Source organism: Oncorhynchus nerka, linkage group LG13 (genome assembly GCF_034236695.1).
Source record: "Oncorhynchus nerka isolate Pitt River linkage group LG13, Oner_Uvic_2.0, whole genome shotgun sequence".
NCBI lineage: Eukaryota > Metazoa > Chordata > Actinopteri > Salmoniformes > Salmonidae > Oncorhynchus > Oncorhynchus nerka.
Window position 1 is genome coordinate 16,782,488 of NC_088408.1, and position 16,142 is coordinate 16,798,629.

General features: G+C 41.1%; 1 protein-coding gene across 1 annotated transcript in view; it reads left to right on the forward strand.

Moving 5' to 3' along the window:
- Positions 1–450: 450 nt before the first annotated feature.
- Positions 451–16,142, forward strand: part of LOC115140448 (leucine-rich repeat and fibronectin type-III domain-containing protein 2-like) — a 78,104-nt gene continuing 62,412 nt past the window's right edge. The window contains exons 1-2 of the mRNA XM_065026214.1: positions 451–557; positions 10,537–10,637. The gene's annotated coding sequence lies outside the window, so the exon portion shown is untranslated. The remainder of the gene's footprint in view (positions 558–10,536; positions 10,638–16,142) is intronic.

Sequence of the window (16,142 nt, forward strand, 5' to 3'; positions counted from 1 at the left end):
TTTGTCAGTCCTGGTCTACTCAGGTTAGCTCACCTACTTGTTATAGCTTACTGTTTACACTCCCTTCAGAATGACACCTGGTGGCTTGTACACTCATATCAGAATGACACCTGGAGGCTTGTACACTCATATCAGAATGACACCTGGTGGCTTGTACACTCATATCAGAATGACACCTGGAGGCTTGTACACTCATATCAGAATGACACCTGGAGGCTTGTACTCTCATATCAGAATGACACCTGGAGGCTTGCTCTAGGGCAAAACAGTCAACCCTGATGTCCTTTCACTGAGAAAGCAACTCACAGAACTACTTTTACAATCAATGGAATGTCATGAAGTCTTCATTGCTCATAGCGAAATCAAGGTCTCATCTGGGGGGAATGTGCTGAGATGGGATTCATGTTTAAATTGTGTTTTCCTTCTCTCTCTTCCCCACAGGAGGGTGTTGTGATGGTCACAATGAGCTCAGGACCAAGGCCTTTGCTAAATTGTAAAGATAATGGAAGCCTGACCTAAGGGGACTCCTCCACTTAATTATCCCCGACCGGATCTCTGTGAGTCTTACATCCTATATCCCATCTCTCACTGGGACACACAGACACACATCCTCTATCACCACATACACACACACACTCTACAACCCATCTCTCACACACACAGTGCCTAAAGAATGTATTCATACCCCTTGACATATTCCACATTTTGTTGCGTTACAGACAGAACTCATTGATTAAAGCAACATTTTCTCAGTCATCTACACTCAATACCGCATAATGACAAAGTGAAAAACGATTTTTAGAAAGGTTTACACATTTATCAAAAATGAGTTACAGAAATATCAAATTTACGTAAGTATTCAAATCCCTGAGTCAATACACGTTAGAATCACTTTTGGTATTGATTACAGCTGTGAGTCTTTCTGGGTAAGACTCTAAAAGGATTGCACACCTGAACTGTACAATAGTTAAACATACTTCTTAAAATAATTATTCAAGCTCTGTCAATTTGGTCGTTGATCATTGTTAGACAGCCATTTTCAGGTCTTGACATATATTTTCAGGCCGATTTAAGTCAAAACTGTAACTAGGCTACTCAAAACATTCAATGTCGTCTTGGTAAACAACTCCAATGTATATTTGGCCTTGTGTTTTAGATTTAATTCATCTCCCAGTGTCTGGTGGAAAGCAGACTGAACCAGGTTTTTCTCTAGGATTTTGCCTGTGCTTAGCTCCATTGCATGTCTTTTTTTATCCTGAAAAATACCCTTAACAATTACAATCATACCCATAACATGATGCAGCCACCACTACGCTTGAAAATATGGAGAGTGGTACTCAGTAATGTGTTGTATTGGATTTTCCCCAAACATAACATTTTGTATTCAGGACAAAAAGTGAATTGCTTCACCATATTTTGTGCAGTATCACTTTAGTGACTTGTTTCAAACAGGATGCATATTTTGGAATATGTGTATTCTGTACATGCTTCCTTCTTTTCACATTGTCAATTAGGTTAGTATTGTGGAGTAATTACAATGTTGTTGATCCATCCTCAGTTTTCAATGTCACCATTGGCCTCATGGTGAAATCCGAGTGGTTTCCTTCCTCTCCGGCAACTGAGTTAGGTAGAACACATTTGTAGTGACTGGGTGTATTGATACACCATCCAAAGTGTAATTAATAACTTCACCATGCTCAAAGGGTTATTCAATGTCTTTTTTTTACCCATCTACCAATAGGGTCCCTTCTATGTGAGGAGTGGTAAAACCTCCCTGGTCTTTGTTGTTAAATCTGTGTTTGAAATGTACTGCTCAACTGAGGGACCTTACAGATAATTGTACTATATGTGTGGGGTACAGAGGTAAGGTATTCATTTAAAAAAGTATGTTAAACACTATTATTGCACATAGAGTGAGTCCATGTGTCACGACTTCCACCGAAGTCGGTCCCTCTCCTTGTCCGGGTGGTGTTCGGTGGTCGACGTCACCGACCTTCTAGCCATCACTGATCCATTTTTTATTTTCCATTGGTTTTGTCTTGTCTTCCTTCACACCTGGTTGCAATCCCATCAATTACATGTTGTGTATTTAACCCTCTGTTTCCCCTCATGTCCTTGTCGGAGATTGTATGCTTGTATGTAATGTGCATGTATTATGTTTGTGAGTGATGGGTTTTGTACCTACTTTTGTTATTTTGAACATTTTGGTTTTTGGAGTTTTATCAGCATTTATTAAACAACTCCATTTTTGCCAAGTTCGTTCTCCTGCGCCTGACTTCCCTGCCACCAACACGCACCCGTTACACCATGCAACTTATTATGTGACTTGTTAAGCAAATATTTACTCCTTTATTTAGACTTGCCTTCACAAAGGGGTTGAATACTTATTGACTCATGACATTTCAGATTTTATTTTTAATTCATTTGAAAACATTAAATCATCATTCCAATTCAACATTATGGGGTATTGTGTGTAGTCCAGTGACACAACATCTCAATTAATCTATTTTAAATTTAGGCTGTAACAACACAATGTGTAAAAAGTAAAGTGGTGTCAATACTTCCTGAAGGCACTGTGTGCACGCATTCACACACGCACTCACGCAAACACATACACCTCTATCCAATCTTCTGTCCCCTTAGAATAGCTTCCATCTCATTAGGCTGTCTGACCACTGGGATCACAGGCAGCAGATATAAATAGTGGCAGAGGAGTGGCAGAATCCAGACCTCTGTGTGTCCGCCAAGAGGAATCTCCTTTTTAATGCAGCCTCGTAATGCTGCTCGCGCCTGGAGATGGCTTTCCAGGAAGCTATGTATAATCCAGTTGGCGGACAGCAAATCACCAGGGATTGCCTTTTATTGAAGGTTAATATTTCAGTGTTGGGCACCAGGCCCACTTTGTTCTCTAAAAGTCTACATGTGTAGGAGTATATATTGTATTATATTATATTATTATTATTGTATACACTATAAGGAGTAGTCTGTCCTCTTAGTAATCTTGGACAGCCATAAACTGGCTCATAAACTGGCCCCAAAATGTCAGCAATAGAATACACTCTCTACTCTGTGTCTTGTTGAAAAACATCACAAACCAAGGGATTGGTTGTTGCTTTTTTGTCTAGGAAATAGTGACTCTGGAGATTTGTCAAACTACTTTCGACATCAAAGCTGAGAAGAATGCTAAACATTGGATTAACCTATTTGTCAGTGCTAGCTGTAACTTCAAGGATATGCACTTCGGACTGAATTGTCTTGTTGTCCTCAACAGCGTTCAGATGGAGGCCGGGGAATACAATACTAATGTTGAATGTACGATCCGGAGCTGCTTCTTTGGGGAACTGCAGCAGCAGACATTCAAGCCACAACAAAAAGAGCTTGAAACCTCGCCAATAGAGGTCCAATATTTATTCACTTTATTTATTGGTCTCGTAAACACCATTTGTTACTTTATCTGTGCTTATTAGGTTAAACAGCAGTCATTGATTCAGGGAACCGGTGGGGTTTGTTCCAAACCAATTGGTGGCTTTTGAAACCCACACACTCCTGATCAGCATTTTTTATTAAAGGCTGGGCATTGAATATGATATATTCCCTACAGGTGTGCTATCTTAATTTGGCCACTCTATTGTCACGGAGAAGTGTCCTGTGCAGCAAGAAATGCAAACCCCTACAAAAATGTCCAGGCTAAGCCCTGTCTAAGTCGGGGTACAGGGGGTTCTAATAAGTTATATGGATTTGCATAAGAAGGTCATACCAATGATCATTTAGCTATTTTATTTTGAATTTTAACACTGCTTGAAGTATAAAAAAATATATATTGACTAATGATTTGATTAAATATTTTATTTGGCTATTAGCACATATTAGCATTGAATAACAGATTACCTACATGGAACAACAGATCTAAAGGAAGTTTGTTCTGAAGTGACTGTTGTTTTACATGTATACTACCGTTGAAAAGTTTGGGGTCACTTAGTTCTTGAAAGAAAATGACATTTTTTGTAAAATAACATCAAATTGATCATAAATACAGTGTAGACATTGTTAATGTTGTAAATGACTATTGTAGCTTGAAACAGCTGATTTCTAATGGAATATCTACAGTTAAAGTCAGAAGTTTACATACACCTTAGCCAAATACATTTAAACTCAGTTTTTCACAATTCCTGACATTTAATCATAGTAAACATTTAGGATCACCACTTTAATTTAGGAATGTGAAATGTCAGAATAACAATAGAGAGAATGATTTATTTCAGCTTTTATTTCTTTCATCACATTCCCAGTGGGTCATAAGTTTACATACACTCAATTATTATTTGGTAGCATTGCCTTTAAATTGTTTAACTTGGGTCAAACGTTTCGTGTAGCCTTCCACAAGCTTTCCACAATAGGTTGGGTGAATTTTGCCCCATTCCTCCTGACAGAGGAATCCTTGCTCGCACACGCTTTTTCAGTTATGCCCACAAATGTTCTAGTGGATTGAGGTCTGTGCTTTGTGATGGCCACTCCAATACCTTGACTTTGTTGTCCTTAAGTCATTTTACCACAACTTTGGAAGTATGCTTGGGGTCATTGTCCATTTGGAAGACCCATTTGCGACAAAGCTTTAACTTCCTGACTGATGTCTTGAGATGTTGCTTCAATATATCCACACAATTTCCCTTCCTCATGATGCCATTTTGTGAAGTGCACCAGTTCCTCCTGCAACAAAGCACCCCCACAACATGATGCTGCCACCCCCCTGCTTCACGGTTGGGATGTTGTTCTTCGGCTTACAAGCCTCCCCCTTTTTCCTCCAAACATAATGATGGCCATTATGGCCAAACAGTTCTATTTTTGTTTCATCAGACCAGAGGACATTTCTCCAAAAAGTACAACCTTTGTACCCTTGTGCTGTTGCAAACCGTAGTCTGGCTTTTTTATGGCGGTTTTGGAGCAGTGGCTTTTTCCTTGCTGAGCGGCCTTTCAGGTTATGTCGATATAGGACTCGTTTTACTGGATATAGATACTTTCGTACCTGTGTCCTCCAGCATCTTCACACTGTCCTTTACTGTTGTTCTGAGATTGATTTGCACTTTTCGCACCAAAGTACGTTCATCTCTAGGAGATGGAACGCATCTTCTTCCTGAGAAAATGACGGCTTAGTGGTCCCATGGTGTTTATACTTGCGTACTATTGTTTGTATAGATGAAAGTGGCACCTTCAGGCATTTGGAAATTGCTCTCAAGGCTGAACCAGACTTGTGGAGGTCTACCATTTTTTTTCTGAGGTCTTAGCTGATTTCTTTACATTTCCCATGATGTCAAGCAAATAGGCACAGAGTTTGAAGGTAGTGCTTGAAATACATCCACAGGTACACCTCCAATTGACTCAAATGATGTCACTTAGCGTATCAGAAGCTTCGAAAGTCGTGACATAATTTTCTGGAATTGTCCAAGCTGTTTAAAGGCACATTTAACTTAGTGTATGTAAACTTCTGACCAACTGGAATTGTGATACAGTGAATTATAAGTGAAATAATCTGTGTGTAAACATTTGTTGGAAAAATGACTTGTGTCATGCACAAAGTAGATGTCCTAGCGGACTTGCCAAACTATAGTTTTGAAAAACGTTTTAATGACTCCAACCTAAGTGTATGTAAACTTCCGACGTCAACTGTATGTAAACTTCTGACTTCAACTGTATGTAGGAATATGCTAACCAGAGTGAATACGGTAGTGTGCTAACCAGAGTGAGTACGGTAGTGTGCTAACCAGAGTGAGTACAGTAGTGTGCTAACCAGAGTGAGTACAGTAGTGTGCTAACCAGAGTGAGTACAGTAGTGTGCTAACCAGAGTGAGTACAGTAGTGTGCTAAACAGAGTGAGTACAGTAGTGTGCTAACCAGAGTGAGTACAGTAGTGTGCTAAACAGAGTGAGTACAGTAGTGTACTAAACAGAGTGAATACAGTAGTGTGCTAAACAGAGTGAGTACAGTAGTGTACTAAACAGAGTGAGTACAGTAGTGTACTAAACAGAGTGAGTACAGTAGTGTGCTAAACAGAGTGAGTACAGTAGTGTGCTAAACAGAGTGAGTACAGTAGTGTGCTAAACAGAGTGAGTACAGTAGTGTACTAAACAGAGTGAGTACAGTAGTGTGCTAAACAGAGTGAGTACAGTAGTGTGCTAAACAGAGTGAGTACAGTAGTGTACTAAACAGAGTGAGTACAGTAGGGTGCTAAACAGAGTGAGTACAGTAGTGTACTAAACAGAGTGAGTACAGTAGTGCACTAAACAACCAAAGATTTCAAGATTAAAGTCATTCTATTGTTGTCCGACATCAAACTTGTCATTGTTTTTGTGAAAAAGAATAAACACAAAAATGACAGATTGCATGACATCTGCAGCCTGGCGGTCCAAAATGTTATAACATGTCTATTTTACTACCAATAAACCCATCCATTTAAAATTAATTAGTATATGTGACCCTGTTTCAGGAAACTAGATGTACGTTGTGAGTCACTACTGCACAGGAGAGCGATTTGAACGTAAACTTTTTTTTTTTATCAAAATGCGTTAATTGGCAGAAATGCCTTCATGAACATGTGAACTTTCATGTGCCTTAATTACAAACTTTTATGCCATTTGTAAATACAAATATAATTGTTAAATTACAAGCCTAGTTGGTTTAGCCACAGAAAAAGAGTGCAACCTTCCCGAGAGTCATGATTGGCTGAGATAATGAGTAGGCTGGACATTCTGAGAGATTAGTTTGGATTGGTCTGCCAGCTTCTGTCTATTTGAGCTGGTCAGTATGTCTAGGTAATCCTATCTAACGTGACTTAAAAAAACGTATTGTGTATTAAAACTGCACAAGTGTTGCTCTCCCCTTTTGGAGGAACGAGTTTTTAAATCAGTGGATTTTGAGTATGATAGCTAAGGAAATGGAGAAACTACCTGTCTCCGGATTACATCTTCAATCTAAGGGCAACCATGGCATCCAACAGGAGATGCGTCTATCCATGTATACAGGTAAGATGGTCTAGCTAGCTGCATTTTCAGATATTACACATTTCTAATTTTGACAGAAAGAGCCATTTGCTTGGCTACCTATAGCTTAATGTTAGCTAGCTAACATTGAACCTGGTTGATTAGCAACCTGCAGATTCATGCAGGGTAGTAATGTCATGAGTTGGGATTATAGTTAATTGTTTACCTAGCTAGCTAACGTTCACTGGCTGGCTCTCTAGCTAACGTTACGCGTGTGATCTTATTATTCGTATCTCAGAGCCATTTACTTGGCTAGCTATAGCCTAATGTTAGCTAGCTAACATTGAACCTGGTTGGTTAGCCACCTGTAGATTCATACAGGGTACTAACGTCATGGGTTGGGATTATGGTTCATTGTTTACCTAGCTAGAAAAGCTGTCATCAAGGCAAAGGGTGGTTACTTTTGAAGAATCTCAAATACAAAATATATTTTTATTTGTGAAACAGTTTTTTGGTTACTACATGATTCCATTTGTGTTATTTAGTTTTGATCATAGTTTTGATGTATTCACTATTATTCTATAATGTAGAAAATAGTAAAAAAAAAAAAAAAAACCTTGAATGAGTAGGTGCTTTTGACTGGTATGGACGTATATACAGTAAATTGTTTTGAACTGGTCCCAGGGGACCTTCAGATGAGTCTGAAGCAAAACATTTTGTAAGCCAAACTGTTAGGACGGTACAGACGATTTTGTGAGAAGAGCAATTTTCGTGAATGTCTCATTGTCTGACAAACTCCGCTAGAGCTCTGTCATCTTTCACTGCATCCATTGAAAAAAAAACATATCTCTCGCTTAAACTGATGGATTTTTATGTAGATTGTTTTTGTTATGCTAATTCCATTTCACATCTAGGGGGTTAATTATTATCCACATAATAATTCACATTTATTTTTCATGCTGTGAGAAACTGGTCAAAACTGGTCAAATTAAGATCCTACACCTGTATCAAAGTGGTACCTGTGGATATTACACGTTAGCAGTGATTTCTAAATCACTCTATGTTGTAGCAAAGCATTCTGAAGCAAAGTTCTAGTTTCTGGTCATTTTTTAAAAGAATGAGATGCAGCACAGTAGACGTGGTCTAATTCACTTGGCAGATAATTCTATTTCTCCACTTGACTAATTACTAACAGAGTTCTCTCTATCTATCTCCATCTCTCGCCATGGAATAGGTTCAATATCATTTAAATCTCAACATGTGTAAGTCAAAGCATTTGGCTCTGGATAAAGTGAGAAATACCTACCAGATGTGGCTGCTAGGAGGCAGAAACTCACATCAGGTTCCCTCCATGTGCTTAAGATTATGCTTTGCACTTTTTTTGTCTTGCATGATGGCCCATCACAAAAGTAGTCAATATTATGGAACATTAGTCACTAATGGGAAAGCAGAATCCTCCTTTCAAGATGGGCTAAAGAGGAACGCGGTCATTGGCTTGTGTCATTAGTTGAAAACAAACTGTGTTCAAGGAATGTTCTGCATATTTATTCAGATCAAATCCAAATAGATGAGTGTGTTGATGAGCAGTGGAGGGTTTTAGGGGGTGAATGAATCCAAAGCCTCCGTACATACTGCTCTTTGTTGCAGTTTATGGAAACATTCAAGTGTTAGATAAACAGAGATCAATATGAAAAAAGGTTTGGCCTAAAGTTGATTTGAAAGATCAATGTAATTTTTTAAAGCAAACATTTACTCCCTCAAATTTTCTTGGTTTTGAGTGCTTGACATTTTAGAGTTTTTTGCAAAGTGATTCGTCAAAAGCGGAAACACGTCTCTCTGTGCAGTTTACATGTTTATCACTCATGTATCTTTTGAATTTAACGTTTTGCAAGAATAGGGAGGTACACAATTAAAGACGATACAATGTCTCTACTCCATAAAGCCTTATAATCCAGTGCTATCCAATTCATTATAACTTCATCAAGCTCTCAATTTACATAAATGCAGCTGAATTCTTCACCCGTATCACAGAACTAATGAGTGTGGCAGGTGCACTAGGTTGTAATTATAGGAAATGTCTTATTGCAATAATATTCTGTCAGAGTGAATTATCTTAAATGCAGTTGAAAAGTCCTACACTTCTACAATGGGCTCCCATGTTTTCACACTTATTTGTCAAGCTAACCCAGTCAGTGTCAAGCTAACCCAGTCAGTTGTCTGTCACGCTAACCCAGTCAGTTGTCTGTCAAGCTAACCCAGTCAGTCTGTCTGTCACGCTAACCCAGTCAGTCTGTCTGTCACGCTAACCCAGTCAGTCTGTCTGTCAAGCTAACCCAGTCAGTCTGTCTGTCAAGCTAACCCAGTCAGTCTGTCTGTCAAGCTAACCCAGTCAGTCTGTCTGTCACGCTAACCCAGTCAGTCTGTCTGTCAAGCTAACCCAGTCAGTCTGTCAGTGAGGTGTCTGTGTTTTCTGTGTCTGTTGGAGCTAGTGTAACAAATTACTTTTGTTATGGATAGCTAATCTTGGTTAGCCCAGAAGTAAAATCTTTCATAATTTGGTCAGCTGCGTGATTAACTTCTTGGTCTATACTCGTTAGAAATTGAGAGTTCTGATCTGTGTGGGCACACACGGGAAGCACTCGACACAAAGCAGTTTAAGCACTGCCTTCGCCCAATCCTGATACACCCATATCCAGTGACGATAACCCAAAGACTGGAACTCCTGCAGCTCGTTATCTCACGCATCCCATTCTTTGGTCTAAACGCAGGAAGATGAATGTACACTTTATGTAGTGTAGCTCAGTTGGTAGAGCATGGTGCTTGCAACACCAGGGTGGTGGGTTTGATTCCCACGGGGGACCAGTACAAAAAAAGTATGAAAATGTCTCACCACTGTAAATCACTCTGGATAAGAGTGTTTGCTACATGACGTAAATGTAGTTCTTTGGTTTTATTGTTTTGTACCTCTTCACTTATTATAATCAATAAGACAGCTATTTCCTGTCTTACATCACCATACTCAGTATGCATTAGTCATATTTATTATATCTCTCTTTGGCACTCGGATGCCCTCCCCTGCATCCCGTATGACTGTCCTATGGATACGGCTGAAAACAATATTCCCTTTGCAGGGCATTCGTCATATTCATATTGGGATTCCACTTGGTTATAAGAGGAATCTAAGTTTCTAGTACTGCTGCTCTGACAATCTAAAAGCCATCGAATACAAAACATTAGATGATGAGGACTTACGTTGAGGATGTCTATCGCAGTGGTGTTACATAGATGGATGGCTCTTATGCGTTCCCCAAACAGTGTGTACGCTGCAGGGCTAGAGCTGTATTATTGGAAGCCGGAACTCGTTATGCAATAAATCCTAACCGTACTGTACAAGGGACTTATTTGACCACTGCATGTACAGTAATTCCATATCCACCAGATTCTCAGAATTCCTGTAGCTATTTACAAAGTGTACATAGAATTTCTGTGTTAGAGCTGATTGGAGTGTTTTGCCATGTGTAAACTGATCAGAATGTGTGTGTGTGTCCTGTGTGTTCTCAAGGTTAACCATTCCCTCTGGTGTGGTGGTCAGAGACGTGCAGGCTGTGATTGATGGGTGGCACCCTGTGAGTGAACCTATGGCAGTGAAACCACACAATACAGGTAAGTAGCACTGAGCAGAGCACAGGTGTTTGGAATCCACTTACCTCACACACCTACAGCAGAGCCAATCCCTGCGGGCCTTAACCTTACTGGTACGAAAACAAAGTTCTCTAGAGGAAAAACAAAGGTTGAGAAATCATTTAAAGGCGTTCGCTTCTGAAGAAGAAAGTATTGGGAAAGTAAGTGTTTGGGTGGAATGAGGTGGTACGAGGCTGGACTGATGATTGTTGTTTGTGTTGGCGTGGCTGAGTGAGGAGTGTTGAGGAGTATTGGACACATACTGTAGAAGCATGCAGGTTCCCTAGGGTTTATGATTTCTCACAGACTAACCCCTGGATGCCCTTAAGACAAGGGGGAGGAAAGGCTCCAGCTCCTGCAGTCTCCTGGTTATTGAAAGTCAGCAGGCATTCTTTCTCAAGGATTACGGTGGATTTTGACCCTGACCACATCAAATCAAATCTATAACCCCCTGGGGGTGCAGGAGCTGACCAAGGTCAGGACGGTCTGCCATTAAATGCATGAAGCTGAAAATCAAGAATTTTAAGATACTTTTTGTTATTGAGCACAGACCTCGAAAAAGTTGGTTGGAGGTCAGGTCAATTCCGGTGTTTGGATATAAGTAAAGTTTGAGTCTGTGTTGTGTTGTGCACAGAAATATGTTGAAGATTTAAACATACCTTTTGTCTTGCTACCCAGCTACAGCCAAAGGTAGTTATCTTTGTTAGTGGCACTTAGCCCTGTAAGGGTCACGGTTGTTTCTTCGTTTGTTGTTTTGTTGGCGACATTTATCAAATAAAAGGAAAATTTACGCTCACCACGCTGCACTTTGGTCCACTTCTTACGATGGCCGTGACATTCACAGAAAAACGTAAATTAAAACATTTTCAATTCTGCACAATTATCTCTTCAAGTGAATAGAAAAACAGCAGGGGGAATTTCAAGCCCTTATCTCTTTACCCTAAACTGGGTGCTGCTGAATCGAAGTTGACCAATCATTGCTGCTTTCAACATCAAAGTAAATGAATAGTCTACTACCGCTACACTGGGGACTTATTGCTTGATATGTTACAGTAAACCACACTTTTTTGCTGTATCGTTTCAGCAGCAAGACTTTTTCTCTGTTCTTGATATGGGCTGTTTCCTGGCTTCTGTTGTGAACACAGATCCAGCTGCCCAGGTCCATGGTGTGAGAAGGAGGTACCTCTCTGACATGGCCACCACGGGTAGCCTTGCCTTATGAGCCTCAGTAAGGCTTCCTCTGGCGGGAGTGGAGGATAAGATCTCTGTTTGTGAATTGGGAAATTGTTACAGCTGATACTCAGAGGTAAAATATGGGCCGTATGTAGAAGCAAAACTGACGGCAGCCATTTTGAATCTGCTATAGCCTGACTGTGCCCAGCTGTGTCCTGTGTTTTCCATGTAGACCAAATAAATCAATCAACAATGTGGGGTAAAAACAATACAGTGGACCATGCAGTAGGGGAGGATCCATGTTTTATTACACCTGTCTTGTTGCCGATAAAAGGTGATATGCCATCTTAATCAGAGTTGGACAGAGAAGAGAGGAGAAAGGAGATGTATGGTGTTAGAATCCCGCCCTGTCCGTGAAACTACATCCACCAGGATTTGAACGGAGGAATCCCGTCGAATTTCATGGGCAGTTCTAAGATTGATACACTCTGCTTCTGTGGTTTCTCTGTCTCTTTGAGGAGAAGGGACTGAGAAAGTAAAGCACACTAACTCCTCTCCTGCAGGACATTTAATCCCATGGCTGTTAAAGTAATCCGCAACTCAATGCAATAAAACCTTCTCTGTCCCTTTAAAATAAAATTGATTGCTTCGAAAGACTGTCATTTTATAAGACAGAAGATCTCATTGTACAGTATTTTTAGAGGGAAACTGGGATTACTGTAAAACTCTAAAATCATACAATGTACATAATATCTATTTGCTTCTACAGCGGTTTGGGCTATTTGCTCAGACAAAGAAAATCAATTTTCACAGAAAGAAAAGTGCAGGGTTAGGATTGTACTCTTATTATAATGATGCAATAACTCCTACACAACAATGACTGAGATAAGGCCTTGCATAATCCAATAAGAAAAGATTTGACAACAGTTTGTTTGTCTGAGGATACTCATTCCTCTATTTTCTAAGAGAACATCATGTTGTGTGTTTGTGCATGTGTGTTTTTGATTTTACTATCCTTGTGGAGGACCAGAAGTCCTCACAAGGATATTAAAACAAGGAAAAGGGCCATTTTAGGCTTAGGGGTTAGGGTTTAAGGTTAGGGTTAGGGTTTAAGGTTAGGGTTAGGATTTATGGTTAGGGTTAGGGAAAATAGGATTTTGAATGGGAATGAATTGATTGGTCCCCAAAAGGATAGTAAAACAAACATGTGTGCGTGTGTATATGTGTTTGCGTGCGCTTGCCTGCGTGCCTTCGTGCGTGTGCCTTCGTGCCTTCGTGCGCGTGCCTTCGTGCGCGTGCCTGCGTGCCTTCGTGCGTGTGCCTTCGTGCGCTTGCCTGCGTGCCTTCGTGCGTGTGCCTTCGTGCGTGTGCCTTCGTGCGCGTGCCTTCGTGCGCGTGCATGTGTGTGTGTGTGTGTGTGGGCACTAGATGTGGGAGTCTGACAGTACAGGCTATCGTATCTAAGAGAGTAGGAGGACAACATTATGTTATTAGCTGCTAGAGGAGCCAGCTGAATGAGGCACTAGCACAAGGTTAATGGGTATTACATCTGAGGGTACAAATACGAATGACTCTCTTGACAAACAGAAATGATTTATTACATGGACGTAATTGTGCTGGATCATTTCCCTCGACACAGCCAGGGAATATAGACCAGTTTTCTCCATTCTCTATCATTTGAGGACAATTTGAAACAATGAAATATATATATTTCTTAACATTATTGTAAATAAAATTGTACATCTCTGTTAAAGAGTCTGAATGCTACTACATTAATGTAAACAGCAGTACACAATAGATCCCTCTGTAGTATCATGTCTGGAACCATCCATATTACTTGTTCTTCTACTCATTGTTGTTGTTTGACTCCTGGAACAGTCATGTGAAGCTGGTGTCTTTGTGTCAGTGGTCCAGAGCAGTCAGAGAGAGAGAGAGTGCACACACATTTGAGCGCACGCACACGCATGCACGCACACACACACACACACACACACAGTTAGATGTGTGTGTTCAGCCCTGGCTATGTCGGATTTTTTTCTTGCAAAGATACTCCACATGAATCTGAATACATTTAATCAGCCTTATCATTGCTGTTGTAAGGAGATACAGTATGTCATTGTTGGGTATCATTGGGGGAATCCCCCAAATTGGAGAGAAGATATGGACACCAATGGAACCCAACATAACAGTCAAGATTAACAACCGTCTCTATGTCTCCATCAGAAGAGGACAGCTCTGTATTTTCTCCATCTTAAAGGGACCCATTTGCCCCATTTGTTCCTCTGCGAGCTTCTGTGAGGTGTTTGGTTTTCATCCAAAAGGATGAGTTATTTAATGCCGACAGCCAGTGCGTAGGTTTTTTGCTGCAATGTTCTGGAGAGTTGTGCTGTTGTGGAGAATGCAGCGGTTGTATGGGGAGGCAGAGCTCCTCTGTAATCCTTCCTTCTGTCTTAATGCCAGCAGCGGGACTCTGTGTCCAACCGGCGGAGGAATACGTGTGGGAGAGCGAGGGGATAAACACTTGCTGTGGTAGAGAAAATCATTCAAATGGAAGAAAGAACAGACCCACCAGCTCTCTGTTTTGTGTGGGCACAGACATGCATACACACATGCACACGTGCAGTGTTGCTTCCATCCCTCTCCTTTCCCCAACCTGGGCTTGAACCAGAGACCCTCTGCACACATTGACAACAGTCATCATTACCTTTTAGAGGTCTTCACAGGTCCAAAAAATTGGACCTGTTCCAAAATGGACCTGGGGCTTTCCCACCCCGCCCCGATATACTATTTTAAATATAGAGACCTGTTCTGAACGGACCTGAGGACAACTAAACTTGTTCCTTATAGACCTGTTTGGATCCAAATTAATTACATATTGTGAGAGAAATTATGTAATTTCCTGATTTATTTGAAATCAATGGTTAACAATTCAAATCTAACTAATAGTAAGACATTTCTGTCCTGCTAGTGTCTGTGTTTTTATGGTCTCCACTCTAGTTCCCTGCAGCTAATCTGGGCGTATGATGACCAGAGATGGCTTGAGCTGACAAATGAGTTAAAGACTGCATTACATAGACAAGAATGTGTTTTACTAGATAGCTTAGGAGTAGGACAATCCCTCATTGTCTCAAAATCATCCTTGCATCTGCGAGACTAAGCCAGGGTGGGGTTAATACAATACACCCCCTTGCAGATGACAGGATGAACCCAAAGTGGCTTATGATGCCCCAATCTGCATGGGAGGGGTGGAACCAACCATAACTAAGCATTCTTAGTGTCAGAAAAAAAAGAAACGTCCTTTCACTGTCAACTGCGTTTATTTTCAGCAAACTTAACATGTGTAAATATTGGTATGAACATAACAAGATTCAACAACTGAGACATAAACTGAACAAATTCCACAAACATGTGACTAACATAAATTGAATAATGTGTCCCTGAACAAAGGGGGGGTCAAAATCAAAACAGTCAGTATCTGGTGTGGCCACCAGCTGCATTGAGTACTGCAGTGCATCTCCTCCTCATGGACTGCACAAGATTTGCCAGTTCTTGCTGTGAGATGTTACCACACACTTCCACCAAGGCACCTGCAATTTCCCAGACATTTCTGGGGGGAATGGCCCTATCCCTCACTCTCCGATCCAACAGGTCCCAGACGTGCTCAATGGGATTGAGATCCGGGCTCTTTGCTGACCATGGAAGAACATTGACATTCCTGTCTTGCAGGAAATCACTCACAGAATGAGCAGTATGGCTGTTGGAATTGTCATGCTGGAGGGTCATGTCAGGATAAGCCTGCAGGAAGGGTACCACATGAGGGAGGAGGATGTCTTCTCTGTAACGCACAGCGTTGAGATTGCCTGCAACGACAACAACCTCAGTCCGATGATGATGTGACACACCGCCCCAGACCATGATGTCCCCTCCACCTCCAAATCAAACCCGCTCCAGAGTACATGCCTAGGTGTAACGCTCATTCCTTCGAAGATAAACGCAAATCCGACCATCACTGGTGTGACAAAACTGTGACTCGTTAGTGAAGAGCACTTTTTGCCAGTCCTGTCTGGTGGGTTTGTGCCCATAGGTGACGTTGTTGCCGGTGATGTCTGGTGAGGACCTGCCTTACAACAGGTCTACAAGCCCTCAGTCTAGCCTCTCTCAGCCTATTGCGGACAGTCTGAGCACTGATTGTGCGTTCCTGGTGTAACTCGGGCAGTTGTTGTTGCCATCCTGTACCTGTCCCGCAGGTGTGATGTTTGGATGTCCCGATCCTGTGAAGGTGTTGTTACACGTGGTCTGCCACTGCGAGGACAA